The sequence below is a fragment of the Ranitomeya variabilis genome, chromosome 3, assembly GCF_051348905.1.
Source record: "Ranitomeya variabilis isolate aRanVar5 chromosome 3, aRanVar5.hap1, whole genome shotgun sequence".
NCBI lineage: Eukaryota > Metazoa > Chordata > Amphibia > Anura > Dendrobatidae > Ranitomeya > Ranitomeya variabilis.
Window position 1 is genome coordinate 568,053,261 of NC_135234.1, and position 13,531 is coordinate 568,066,791.

The 13,531-nt window shown below is 39.4% G+C and overlaps 1 long non-coding RNA gene across 1 annotated transcript in view; it reads right to left on the reverse strand.

Annotated features, from left to right (window-relative positions):
• LOC143818396 (uncharacterized) overlaps window positions 1-13,531 on the reverse strand; it is a 526,111-nt gene that overhangs the window by 242,693 nt on the left and 269,887 nt on the right. The window contains exon 2 of the long non-coding RNA XR_013224513.1: window positions 3,402-3,473. This is a non-coding gene — a long non-coding RNA (uncharacterized LOC143818396). The remainder of the gene's footprint in view (window positions 1-3,401; window positions 3,474-13,531) is intronic.

Consider the following 13,531-nt stretch of genomic DNA (forward strand, 5'->3'; position numbering starts at 1 on the left):
CAGCAAGGACTGGTATGTGAGAATCTGACAGGAGACAGGCCTCTACAGGAATCTGAGCCCTGCCACAGGGAGATAGAATGGAAGGCAGCGGACAGCCACCATTGTGAGAGGATTTTCACTGCATTTCTGGCAGGGCAAGTCGCCTCAGAGGGAAGAAAACAGCTCAGCTACTGAGGCATAACTGAGTGAGGGTCTCCACAGAGAGAGAACCTGAAAGCAGCCAATATCACACTGAGAAACTGCCTGTCTGCAAATGTTCATCTGTAAGGAATATGCTGACCCGTTTACCTCACAACTGTATATAGTTATCTACCTGATTTCGTCCAGTAAAATCAGTTCTAAATACAAGCTGCCTCTGTTATCTCTGGGGAAATATCTACATATAGATTCTCATCGCTTTTTTTTAAGTTTGTCAGCTCTGTTGCATAGGAGCGATGCTCAGATCACCCCTATGTAGCTAAGTTACAGCATTGCTACGAGCGCCGACCACAGGGTGGCGCTCACAGCAATCTGGCATCAACAACCATAGTGGTCTGCAGGAGACCTCTGGTTGTTATGCAAATGCACCGATGGCCCCCGATCATGTGACCGGGTCACCGGTGCATGCATTTCTGGCCGGATGGCCGGAAGCGCTTGTTAAATGCCGCTGTCAGAGTTTGACAGCAGCATTTAACTAGTTAATAGGTGTGGGCGGAATACGATTGCATGCGCGCCTATTGCGGGCACATGTCAGCTTTTCAAAACAGCTGACATGTCCCGGCTTTGATGCTGGCTCATCGCTAGAGCCCTCATCAAAGCAGGAGTTCTGCCATCGGACGTACTATTCCATCCGATGGCAGAAATGGGTTAAAGAGAAAATGGCAAAATGCTGGCAGTTCTTGTATAGGACAGCTTGTGATCAGATTAAATGGGTTGTCCATTCTTCTGATGAAGTCTGCAGTCACTATATATGACTGTAGACTTCTGAATCCTTACAGTGTGCACCCAGCACACTGTCAGGATTCTCTGGTGTGACCAGTGGTAGGGGGCGATTTGCATACATGCCGTCCAATGCCAAAAAGATTTGCTCAGCCTCGCTCACTACAAGTGATTTGAGTGAGGCCGAGCATGTCTAGTTAGAATGTTGCTGGAAGTTTGCAAATCGCCTACTTGTTGTCATAAGACCATTTACTCTCATTGACAATACTGGAGAAACCTGACAGCATTTAATAGGCATGCTGTAAGTATTCAGAAATCAGCAGCTACACAGAGTGTCTGCAGACATTCATCAGAAGACTGGTCCACCAGTTTAATCTTAGGGGACCAGCCTAACAAGTGATTGTCAAAAGAGGAAAACCTCTTTATTAAGATTTCTCTCTTTTTTATATGTTTTAATAATTTTACCATTATAAACATATGTAATATGCAGTGTTCTGTGTACAGTTTGGAGGTTTAGGGTATGTGCACACGTTGTAGATTTCCTGCAGATCTGCAGCTTTTTTTCCGCGCAGAAACGCTGCAGATCCGCAAGTGATTTACAGTACAATGTAAATCAATATTAAGAAAAAAGGAGCGCACTCAGCTATCTTAAGTTGGTGCTGGCTGTACTCGGGAAAAACCCAACAATAAGTCCAATATAGAAAAATCAGCCGCACTCATATGGTATATCTTTGCAAAAATGTGATGTATTTATTCACATGTGTTGAGACAAAAATGTATATATATATCTACACACACACAGCAGGGAGTATACACGGAGTAGTAACGTTTCGACCCTGCCTCGGGTCTTTCTCAAACTGCGTTTTCAAGATAGTGTGCAAAATAAGAAATGTGGTCCCTTTAAGGGCTCCTATTGTTGTGATGTCAGGGCGTCCTGCTTCTGGGGGCGTGTGTCGCCCCCAGAAGCAGGATGCCCTGACATCACAACAATAGGAGCCCTTAAAGGGACCACATTTCTTATTTTGCACACTATCTTGAAAACGCAGTTTGAGAAAGACCCGAGGCAGGGTCGAAACGTTACTACTCCGTGTATACTCCCTGCTGTGTGTGTGTAGATATATATATATATACATTTTTGTCTCAACACATGTGAATAAATACATCACATTTTTGCAAAGATATACCATAAGAGTGCGGCTGATTTTTCTACAATGTAAATCAATGGCAAAAAAATGCTGTGCTAATGGTGCAGAAAAATCTGCACAGAAAACGCAGCAGATTCAAAAAAGGACCATGTCACTTCTTTTTGCAGATCTGCTGCGTTTCCGCACCCACTCCATAATAGAAATCTGCAGGGGTATAAAAAAGGAAGAAATCCGAAAAAAAAATCTGCAACGTGTGCACATACCAAAAAAACGAGCAGATTATGACCTGCGTTTTCTGCCACGAAATGCAGAATCTGCACAGAAAATTCCACAGTCAAATCTGCAACGTGTGCACATAGCCTCACATGAATTTTATTTTGCTTGTAAATAAATGTAATTAATACAATGTATTATAACAAAATGCCAATGTCTATGAAAGAAAATGAGAAGAAGACTCTTTCGTTTCATCCTTCTCCCTTCTTTGAAAGGTTGTAATAGCTTTTCTCGAGGCTCCTAGAATGTGTCGCCATCTGTTACTCTTATACATGCTATGGCTCATTGACAGAAGACAACCATTTTATTCGAAATATGCTCAAATAAAAAAAACAAAAAGCTCACAGCCATCCAAATATAAAACGCTTTCAAAGACAGTCCAAGTGGCCTTTCATTTTACATTTCTTACTCTTAATTTGCCAGCACTGGGTAAGAGCACTTTAGAAAAAAAATAGAGCAATCTCAATGTATCAAAGTTAGGCAGAGGTGAGATTATCTCTCCGTGAAATTCACATAAGCATTCCACATATGAAATATTATTTATCACAGCAAATCCTCCAGAGGTTTCAGAAATGACAATGGTGGCAGGATGGCTTTTTTTTCATCGCATAAGAAAATATTCTAGAGTTAAGATTGATTCTATGGAGACATTACAGCTCGATCGACAACATAAGGACTGAACATAATTGAGAAGAGACATATCTTAGCTTAAATACCTGGTAATCCAATGTCATTACCCATAAACTTGGCCTTTTCCACCTTTTTTTCCCCAAAGACCAGCTTTGCAGACCCGTTAAGATGCAGACTACTTGCTAGTGGACAGCTAAATCAGCATCGTTTCACATGAGCAATGTTAAATGGCGTGCTTGACTGATCTCATGAAAATCTAATCAAGTATTCATCACTGAGATCAAACAGTTCTCAAATAATAATTATCCAAAACCAATCTTATAAACCTGAGCAAGTGTCATTTCTGACACAATTTGCTCCACTTTACGAAAGGCTTCCTGCGTTTTGTAAGTAAAGATTGCTGCTGATAGAATTGTGATTGTATTTCATGCTTACCAAGCAAGCCAGGACTCCTGAAATCAATTCTTAAAGTCAATATTATCAAATTTGTCCTTTCTGTTTTGAGACCTAAAATGCAATTGTGAAAATTGTTTAGTATTTAGACATGTCTGTATGTAAAAATACATTCAATATAACTTGCATAAAGAGCGTGCTCCCTCTATATTAGATGGAACCACATGAATAAAGTGTGAAGTATACACCCAGCAGCTAACACATTAAAACCACTGACAGATGATATGAATAACATGGAATATCTCATGACAATGTGAAGGAGTGGAAAATATTAGATAGCAACTGACTAGTCATTTCTAGAGAATGATCTGCTGAAAGCAGGAAAAATGGAGAAGTGTAACAATCGGAGCCACTCTGACAAGGCCTAAATTGTGATAACTAGTCAACTAGTTCATAATATCTCCAAAATGTCAAGTCTTGTTGGATGTTCCTGGTAAATACCTCGTATATGAAGGGACAACTGGTGAAAAAGCAACAGGATCATGGTTGCCCAAGATTTATTGATACTTAAAGGCATTGTACTGTACTATGACAAACACGTCTTGTTCAAAATGTTTGGCACCCGTAAAATAATAAAACTTATACTTAACTCCTGTGCTTGCACCGTTCCCGCATTGGCACTCACTCTCCCCGGGGCACATGTGCAGTGTTGTGACACATGACACCGGCACCCAATCAGCGCTGGCATGACTGTCCTCAACAAATCGAACATGAAGAGGAAGTCCGGGCTGCAGCTGATCTCTGGACTTCCTCTTCATATTCAATTATACAGGAGGCAGGGACAGAGATACTAGTGCTGATTGGGTGCCGGTGTTAAGTGTCACAACACTGCACAAGAGCCCCGAGTGCTGACACCGCAGGAACGGCGCCGACACGAGAGGTGAGTATCAGCTTTATGGGGAATGAGAAGAAGTTGTCCAAGTAGTGAGCAACTTCTTTAAGGTGCTTGATGCTCATCTCTTAAAAGGGCTACAGATGTAGCAAACCTTGATATTAGGAAACATTTGCAATTATGTTATGTGCCGTTGTTATAAGTAAAATATCATTTTGTGAACATAACGTGTTTTGCAAATATCACGGAAATGCTGATGAACTAATAGATTTAGCATGCTGAATCTACAATCTACTACAGATAGGAGAATTTCCCAAAATTTTACAAATTCACTAAATTTGTCCTTCTAATCCAACTCAGGTTATAGATGTCACTGGCAGAAAAAGAGAGTTGTATCGGTTAACTGGCATACATCAACAACATCAATTAAATGCTATTTATAATGCATTAAAACATCAATAGGTTTTTTCTATAAAGCTTTAGGCATTAATTAGGTGCATATTAAACACATTTGTAACATACACTGATGAGCAAAAGGGTAACAATGTTTTGAACTTATGACTTTCAGACTCCATATCTCACAATCCACTGCTGCTTCGAACGTGTGACTACCATAAATTTATAGACAATCATCTTGCAATTATTGTACATAGTAACTCATTTTGTAGGATGCTCACTAGGGATGAAGGAATGTGCTCAGTGACACTCGGATATAACTCGAGTGTCTGGGTGCTTGGATATGCTTGGCACTCGACGAACATTGGCTGTGCTTGAATTTAAAGCTCAAATCACCGCCCGGCATGTTTGGTGCTTGATACACAACCGATAAATATGCAGAGATTGCCTGCCAGTCACTGTAATGCTGTAGCCATCTTGGAAGTGGCATTACTGTGATTTGTTGGTCACATTACCTCATGAAAGGTTACAAAGTAACAGGGACAGGGAGATGGCAGCAGAGATGGGGGTCCATAGAAGAGTATGGGACGCATCATCACATGTTGTCCAACCATTGGGCAGTAGAGATGGAAGGCTGTAAGAGCTGATAACAGGAACCAGGGTCACATTACTCAAAGTGGAGGGGCATCATCACTGGTATGTGGTGGGTGTGATCTGAGAAGGAATGGAGCAGGATGAACCCTTCTTGTCAAATGAACGGACCTGGAAGAGGCTACTCGAGGTGGCATGAGAAGGGACTACCACCCCTGAGAGATCATCCTGTCTTTGGGGTTCCCCATCTCCTATACAGGAGCAGGCGATGGTGCAGGTGACACAGAGGGCTATTGTCTATTTTTTACATGTCGGAGGCTCCGGCACTACCCAAAGCCAAGTCACTTACAGCCCTGGCACCTGGGAATCTGGCTCTAGAAAACAGGTGGAGGCAGTCCCCTCAGCCTTCGGTGGAAGGAGAAGAAGAAACAAACACCTGAAGATGATTACTGATTACTGTATTACTCTCCTTATCATTTTCTCCTGGCTTTGCACTTTGAGCAAAGCCTTTATGAGTGTAGGAGTATATCAACCACACTTTCCATATATTTGAATGAGGCCTGTCTATTGTTGCCTTTCAGGGGTCTATAGATGACTGGATGACCCTGCTTATATTTTTTTCCTGGCTTTGCAATTTGTGAAAAGCTTTTATGAGTGTAGGAGTACATCAACTGCACTTTCCAAATATTTGAATGAGGCCCGCCAGTCCATGAAAGACTGGATGACCCTCCTTACAATTTCCCAGCTTTGCGCTTTGTGCAAAGCCTTTATAAGTGTAGAAGTGCCCCAACTACACTTTCTTATTTTTACATGAGGCACTCCATTTCGTGCCTTAAATTGTGTATGGATGACCCTTCTCATAATTTTTTTCTGGCTTTGTGCTGTGTGAATAGCCTTTATGAGTGTAGGAGTACCACAACTATACTTTCTTAATATTTGAATGAGGCACTACAGTTGATGCCTTCAAGAGTGTATCAATGACCCTGCTTGTAATTTTTGGCATGCTTTGCATTGTGTGCAGCACTTTTATGATTGTAGAAGTACCGTAACTACACATTATTCACAATATTTGAATGAGGCACAACAGATCATGTCTTCAAGTGTGTATGGATGACCCTGCTTGCAATTTTTTGGCATACTTTGCCCTTAATGCATATTTTTTATTAGTCTAGTAGTATCAATACATGACAGTTTGAGAATAATGTGTATAATACCTCCTTTATGTCTAATACAGGGTGTATCTAAATCCCTTTTCCATCAAATTTGTAGCAGTTCTTGTTTCCTTCATAAAATACACTGAAATTTCCAATTTTTTTTATAACATTTTCAGTGGCGATTTAGTGGTATTTTGAATTTTCTGAATATCCTTATTTCCTAATTGTAGTTTGTTTTATACAAACAAACTGTGCTCTATTCACCCAACACTGAACCAGCACTGAGTCTCCACCACTGCTCCTAGTGTCTGTCATTGACCAGAAGCAGAGACTCAGGGGTGGACCCGGGAGAGTGAGTAAGGGCTCATGCAAATGTCATTTTTTTCTCATAGAAGTGCTATTCATGTTTTGCATTGATAGAACTCTTACCTATGCTCGTCTATGAGTAGTTCGAATTTCTGTTTTATTCCCTTGAAATGAGTGTTTCACACAAAAACATGATGACTTGTCTGATATTGATCTGAGAGTCAGATCCAATTCGCCAATGCAACGTTATGGATGTGTGAAAAAAAAAAATCGGATGGCACTCAGATGTGATCTTTGTGCTGTCCTTTTTTCATGGACTGTTTGATAGGAGAAACCTTTAAAAAAAACAGGTTTTTTTTAGCAGAGAAAAACCGATGAAACTCTGACCAAACTCTGTTGACACTCTGATCCAGAACACTGATGAAACTCAGACAATTTTTTGTGTAGAAAATTTGACACTAGTCACTGCTCATGGACAAGCCATAAGAAAGGGTAATCAAGAGGTCAGTGGTCAGATACCAAGAGAGCTCATCACAAACTAAAAGGAAAGATAGAAGCGTAGGTCATGGTCTGAGGTAGTAATTCCAGGAAGGTAGCTAATCAAGGCAAATGGGCTAGACAAACAGAAGGTCAAAGACAAATCCAAGGTTGGGTAACAAAGATCAGAATATTGGAACTCTGAGCACAGAGCAAACACACACCACTTGAGTTAAGCTACTACTGGAAGCAATCAGACAAAGACAGGCACCTAAAAACTCAAGTAAAAGTAATAGGACGGGAGAAACCTGGAGAAAACCCAACATGCCCCAGCATTGATTGGATAGCTGGATTGTCACTCAAAACACTGACAGCTCAGCATGCTCCAGCCCCAAATTGGTTGGCTGACCCATCAATCACAATACCGACAGCTCAGCAAACCCCTGACCCAGATTGGACGGTTGAACTGTCACTCACTGCATGAAATACACAATGAGTTGTGAAATCATGGCACAATGAAAATCGATGACTGAATGAGCCCTAAAGCACAATTTATGTTTTACACTTGTTTTTAGCTCACAGCAGTATATTTAGACCATATTCACTGAAATGCTTCCTGAGCACTTACCATTGTTATAAATTACAATATGGTCATATGGTAAGATATGATTAAATAGGGTAGATTATAAGTTATGATTAATATAAGGTAGATTATATTTTAGCGTCACAATAAGCAGTTTACAGGAAAATTAAATCTGAAATTAAAAGGGTTGTCCATAGAAGTAGATATATCACCTTTAACCAAGATAGATTATAAATGTATAATCAATGGGGATCTGATTGCTGGGACCCACACTGATCACAACAATGAGGGCACCAAAGATCACTGTATGTTTGAAGCGTAGTAAGCATGTATAACCACTGCTTCATTCACTGTCTACAGAAGAGGTAGTCTTACATGGTCACTACTAGAGATGAAAGATTCAATTTGCAAGACCCTACTCCAGAGGCAAATGCAATACTGTGTGGCTGCCAGAAAAGAGCCCTGCGTACCATCTCCTATCTGTTTGAATTCCAGAGATTCTTCTGATTTGTTGGTCTGGCGTAATGTCATTGTTGTGGCATCATGCATGCATTACATTGCCCTGTGCCTATTAATCTGAAGAGGTGCTGGGGACATCGGCAGGTAAGAGGTGTTTGCGGAGCTCTCATCTGGCAGCCAATTGATTCAATCTTCTCTAGTTACTATAGCTCCATTCACACGGCGGACTTTAACCCTAGAATGCGTGACCATAGAAATCTACACTATTACGTACCTGGGGCCTTTGAGGCCTGTTTTCAAATAACATGGAATAACTCAAAAAAATTTTTTTTTCAAAGTTATTTGAAAGTAAGCATGCATTCCCACTAGCTCTGGGGTCCGCCTGGACGGGATTTCGTAATGGATCTGACCTCCTGGTGACCCCGGCTAAGGCTGGTAGAACGCGTACCTGGGGCCTCGCAGGCCTGTCAGGTTACTTTTTTATTATTTTCTGTAAAACTACTTTAGTTTCAATTTTGAAACTCTAGGTATTCCTCAGCTATATAGTTGTTAGTAATTTCCAGTTCGTATATTTTTATGTTATAGGCATTTCGTATAGCAACGCTTTTTTTGTGACTACCCCATATTCACGTACCTGTGGCCTTTTAGGCCTGTGTGCAAATAACATGGAATAACTCAAATAAAAATACTTTTCAAAGATTATTTTAAATTTGCAAAGTAAGGATGCATTCCCACTAGCACTGGGGTCCACCAGGAGGGGATCCGTAATGGATCTGACCTCCTGGTGACCTCAGCTAAGGCTGGTGGAATCCCGGCATTCCATCAGCCTTAGCTGGAGTTACCAGGAGGTCAGATCCATTATGGATCCCATTCTGGTGAACCCCAGCGCTTCTTGGAACATAGCCTTAGATGTGTATAATTCCAAAAAAAAATTATGTACATAAAACAACAAAAATGTAACTAAACGGGCACGCCCAATATATTCACTCAGTATAATTTTTTATGATGGATACATTTTTTCTTATAAAAAGTTTTTACATAAAGTCTGTAGCAAACTTGGTGCAGGAATATTTATTTTCCACTTTACATATTCCCCCGACAATTCTTGCATATTATTTTTTCTTCAGAATGTTCCCTGCATACATTTTGTCCGCAAGTAGAACAGAAACGCTCCGATTTTCTTTCTTTCTTTGCTGGACAAATATAGCAGCGCTTTCTTTTTTTTTCTCTTTGCTCTGGCTGTTCCTGAAAGCATATTCCACATCGGATCATTGCCTCTGTAATTTGCCTTGATAAGCATTTTGTGCTGCTTCTCTCTAGCATAGTAGGCATCAAAAGTTCATAACAAAGTTCTGTCAAAATTATACATCTATTGTCCTTCCTGTTGGCATGGAATTCTGGATTAGTTTGACAATAAACAATATAGCTATTGAGGGATGACACATCAAGGATATTGGAAAAAAGGGCAACAGGCCAACGTTTAGTCTGCCTTTTACACGAATATTCAGTAATCATTTCGTCCATCTTGTCGACACCTCCTTTTGTCTTATTATAATGAAGTATAATTTCAGGTTTTTGTTTCCTGTCATTGGTGTCAATACTTTCATCGTGATGCATTGTGCTCAGTAATATTACAGATTTTTCTTTCTTGGCTTTATAGGACACCATTGTTGCCTCATTGCAGAAACCGAATACACTCTCGTAGATTGGTCGCTGTGCATTGTGCTTCATTATTGGTGGAATTTCGCGGCGGTTTGGTCTCATTGTACCAACAAGTGTTAGTTGTTTCTGAAGCAAAAAATTGGCCAGTTCTAAATTAGTAAAATAATTATCCATAGTGATATTTTTTCCAGAATGGAAAATTGGTAAAGCTAGTGTTTTCACTATGTTGGAACATAGATCTTTCTGGACTGGAGCGTCAGCTTCTTTTCCACAGTAAATCATGCCATTCATCCCATAATAAGTTGCTGAATCGCACATCTAGAAAATTTTTATGCCGTATTTAGCTGGCTTACTGGGCATATATTGGATAAATTTGCAACGTCCCCTAAAGGCAAGAAGTTGTTCGTCCACTGTCACATATTCGCTAGAATTGTAAAGTTTGTAACAGAGCTTGATAAAAAGATTCCATATATAGCTAATAGGCGCTAATTTATCGGTTGCCAACCTCACAGGCCGAGTTCTCTTTTCATCAAAACGAATGCATCTCCGAATAGCCTCAAATCTATCTACGGACATAGTGGCTTTGTGATGTGGATCTGCAAATGGGTTCAGAAATAACTCTCTGATTGGCACATCATATGATTTAGTCGACCCTGCCAGAAGAGTAAGGCCAATATAGGCATATAGTTCCTCTTTAGTTAAATTTTTCCAAGTTTTTTTTTTTCCGAAGCAATACGTTTACCTTCCACATTCGTACACAAAACTACCTCATCTGCAATATCATCTGAAACAAATTTACTGAAAACATCTTTTTTGGACATGAATTGGGAAATTCCGACAGCTCCTTGAGGAACTCTAATAATGTTATGTCATGGGGTGCGTGCATGAGCCACAGCAGTACTGTTCCAAAAAACATTTGTTTTAGATGTTCTACTTGCACATTCTGCTGGATCCATTACTTCTTCATCATCTGAGGAATCGCTGGACGATGAAGTTGATACATTAGCTGGTGGAATATACTCTTCATCCGACAAAGAAATGTCACTGTCTTCATCACTATTGAAAATAATCGCCTCAATTTCTTGGACAGTCAATCCCCTTGATGTAGACTGTGCTATTGTAATCTTAGATGTGAGTAAACTAAAATGAAAAGTAAAAAATAAAGATTACAATCAGGCTTGTGCACTATACACTGTGTGTGCTAAGACTTTGTTAGTGTTTGTGTGCTTAGGATAAAGTACAGCCCCCCTACTCTTACCTTCAACAGATCACTTTCTTGTAAGTGCAGTAGAAGCCTCTGGTTTTGGAGCTCAGAAAGGTTCTTTGTTACAGACCAAAGAAAGCTGACTTCTTCCTCCAAAGTCTCTCCAGCAACTAGGATTTAGGACTAAAGGACCTGTACTGACATCATAATCACGTTACTTTGTGAGGGGAAACTCCCTTCCAGGATCACATTACCATGTCAGGCAGAATCCACACTCTTCCCAGCAACAGCCATCGACCAATAGTCATAAAGACTGAGTCATAAGTTCTTCCCCAACAACAGTACAGACAAAAAGACTGAGGAGTACATGTAAACCAAAGCAGGCCTCAAAGGCCCCAGGTACGTGAATCTGGGGTAGTCACAAAAAAAGCGTTGCTATACGAGATGCCTATAACATAAAAATATATGAACAACTGGATATTACTAACAACTATATACCTGAGGATTACCTTGAGTTTCAAAATTCTAACTAATGTAGTTTTACAGATAATAGAAAACAAGTAACCTAGCAGGCCTGCGAGGCCCCAGGTACGCGTTCTAGGGTTAAGGCCTACATTTTCATGATTTGTCTGTGATCATTTATTTATCACCTATTTGTGGATTGGTACTCTATGTTGTTTATAGACAATATCTTTAAGTAGTTTTCTATTTCTGAATAAGCTTAGTGAGCGGAAATTCACTAATGGTTTGGCCAATCACATTGACTATTGCACAGAAATAAATAGGAGGTCACATACAGTTTTCCATTTGGAGAAGAAAGTACTAATTTATGATAATATGAGCTTGAAACCTCATAAACTTTTTATAATCATATAGATTCAGAATATATATGTATACGTTCACAGTATAAGTTGTAAAACAACAATAGAAATACAGAATATGTTTATTATATAATTCTAATAATTTGTTCGAAAAGAAAAAAAGCCCATCTGGATGACTGTTTTGGCCATCCTTGCTAAATTCAACTAATAACTAGAATTTTGGCATGGATGAAAGACTAAAAATTCTCCTGAGAAATATCTAAACAAATCCTATTGTTACTTTCCATGAAATATAACATAGAACTTGCAAATTCTAACAATACGATGTCAGTGCACACCCTGCACCCTTCTTGCTACATGGATCAGCCGTACAAATGCAGGTGAACAGATCTGTACAATTTGTTTAGCTGCCCTAGGGAGATTGGTAAACAAAAAAAGGGCATGTAGTGAAAAAGATTTCTAGATAGAAGTCAAGTGACTCAATTGATTTAAATGGTCAAAGAAAATATTAGGGCTTTGAAGAAATTTCTGAATATTTGATCTGCTTCTTAGAGAATAAAATGAGCAGAGTGGTATATGTTGATTAGTTAACTACATGTACTACTTTTAATGTGCATCAGTGTGACACTTAACAAACAGTCTTGAACTGAGTTCCATTTGCATATGATTTCTGTCACAGCACGAAAAAAAGCCTTTGCTGCTTTCATCTGCCTTCTTTCTTTATGCATTTATAAGCAAGTGCTCATCTGTATAGACACTCTAAAAGATTCCTTTAGGAGGCCGTCTTATGACATTTGGAAATCCCTCTTTGACAGAGATCCATGTTTATGCTTGCACAACCAGTGGCAAGCTCATATGCATATTTTCCTTGGCATAACATATTTGCATTAATTATTTTTATGTCTTATCTGTCAACGCAATAAAGCTGGTCTATATTTTCTTTAAGTAGAATATGTTTTGCTGTTACATAAATTATTTTTGTGGGCGATGAGGGAATCCAAGTGTCTCCATGTTTTTCTGCCATTCAGCATCAGCAACCTGTTCATTTGTAATCAACTGAAATGTTCAAATTGATTTGTTTGAAATTTTTCTGCATCACCAGGATACCAAACAATGTACTTTAAAACTATTGTGCAGAGTGGACTATTTCATAATGTTACACAATTGTTCTTGATATTGATTTTTTTAAAAATATATATTAATTTGTTTTAATAAATACTTTAAAGAACAGCTTTACCAAATTTTTCAGGTTGAACTGGACACAAAATGTAATTGTGGTTGCAATGCAGAATTTTTTTATTGTTTTAATTTTGACTCTCCACTGCAGAGAAATTAGCATTCAAACTAATTGGCCCCAAATGAGTTAACTTTTGTTAGGCCAAGTAGCTGTTTTCAGATAACAACTCATATATAGTGTTGAGCATTCCGATACCGCAAGTATCGGGTATCGGCCAATACTTGCGGTATCGGAATTCCGATACTGAGTTCCGATACTTTTGTGATATCGGAAATCAGAATCGGATCCATATTCATGTAAAAAATAAAGAATTAAAATAAAAAATATAGATATACTCACCTCTCCGGCGGCCCCTGGACCTTACCGCTGTAACCGGCAGCCTCCGTTCCT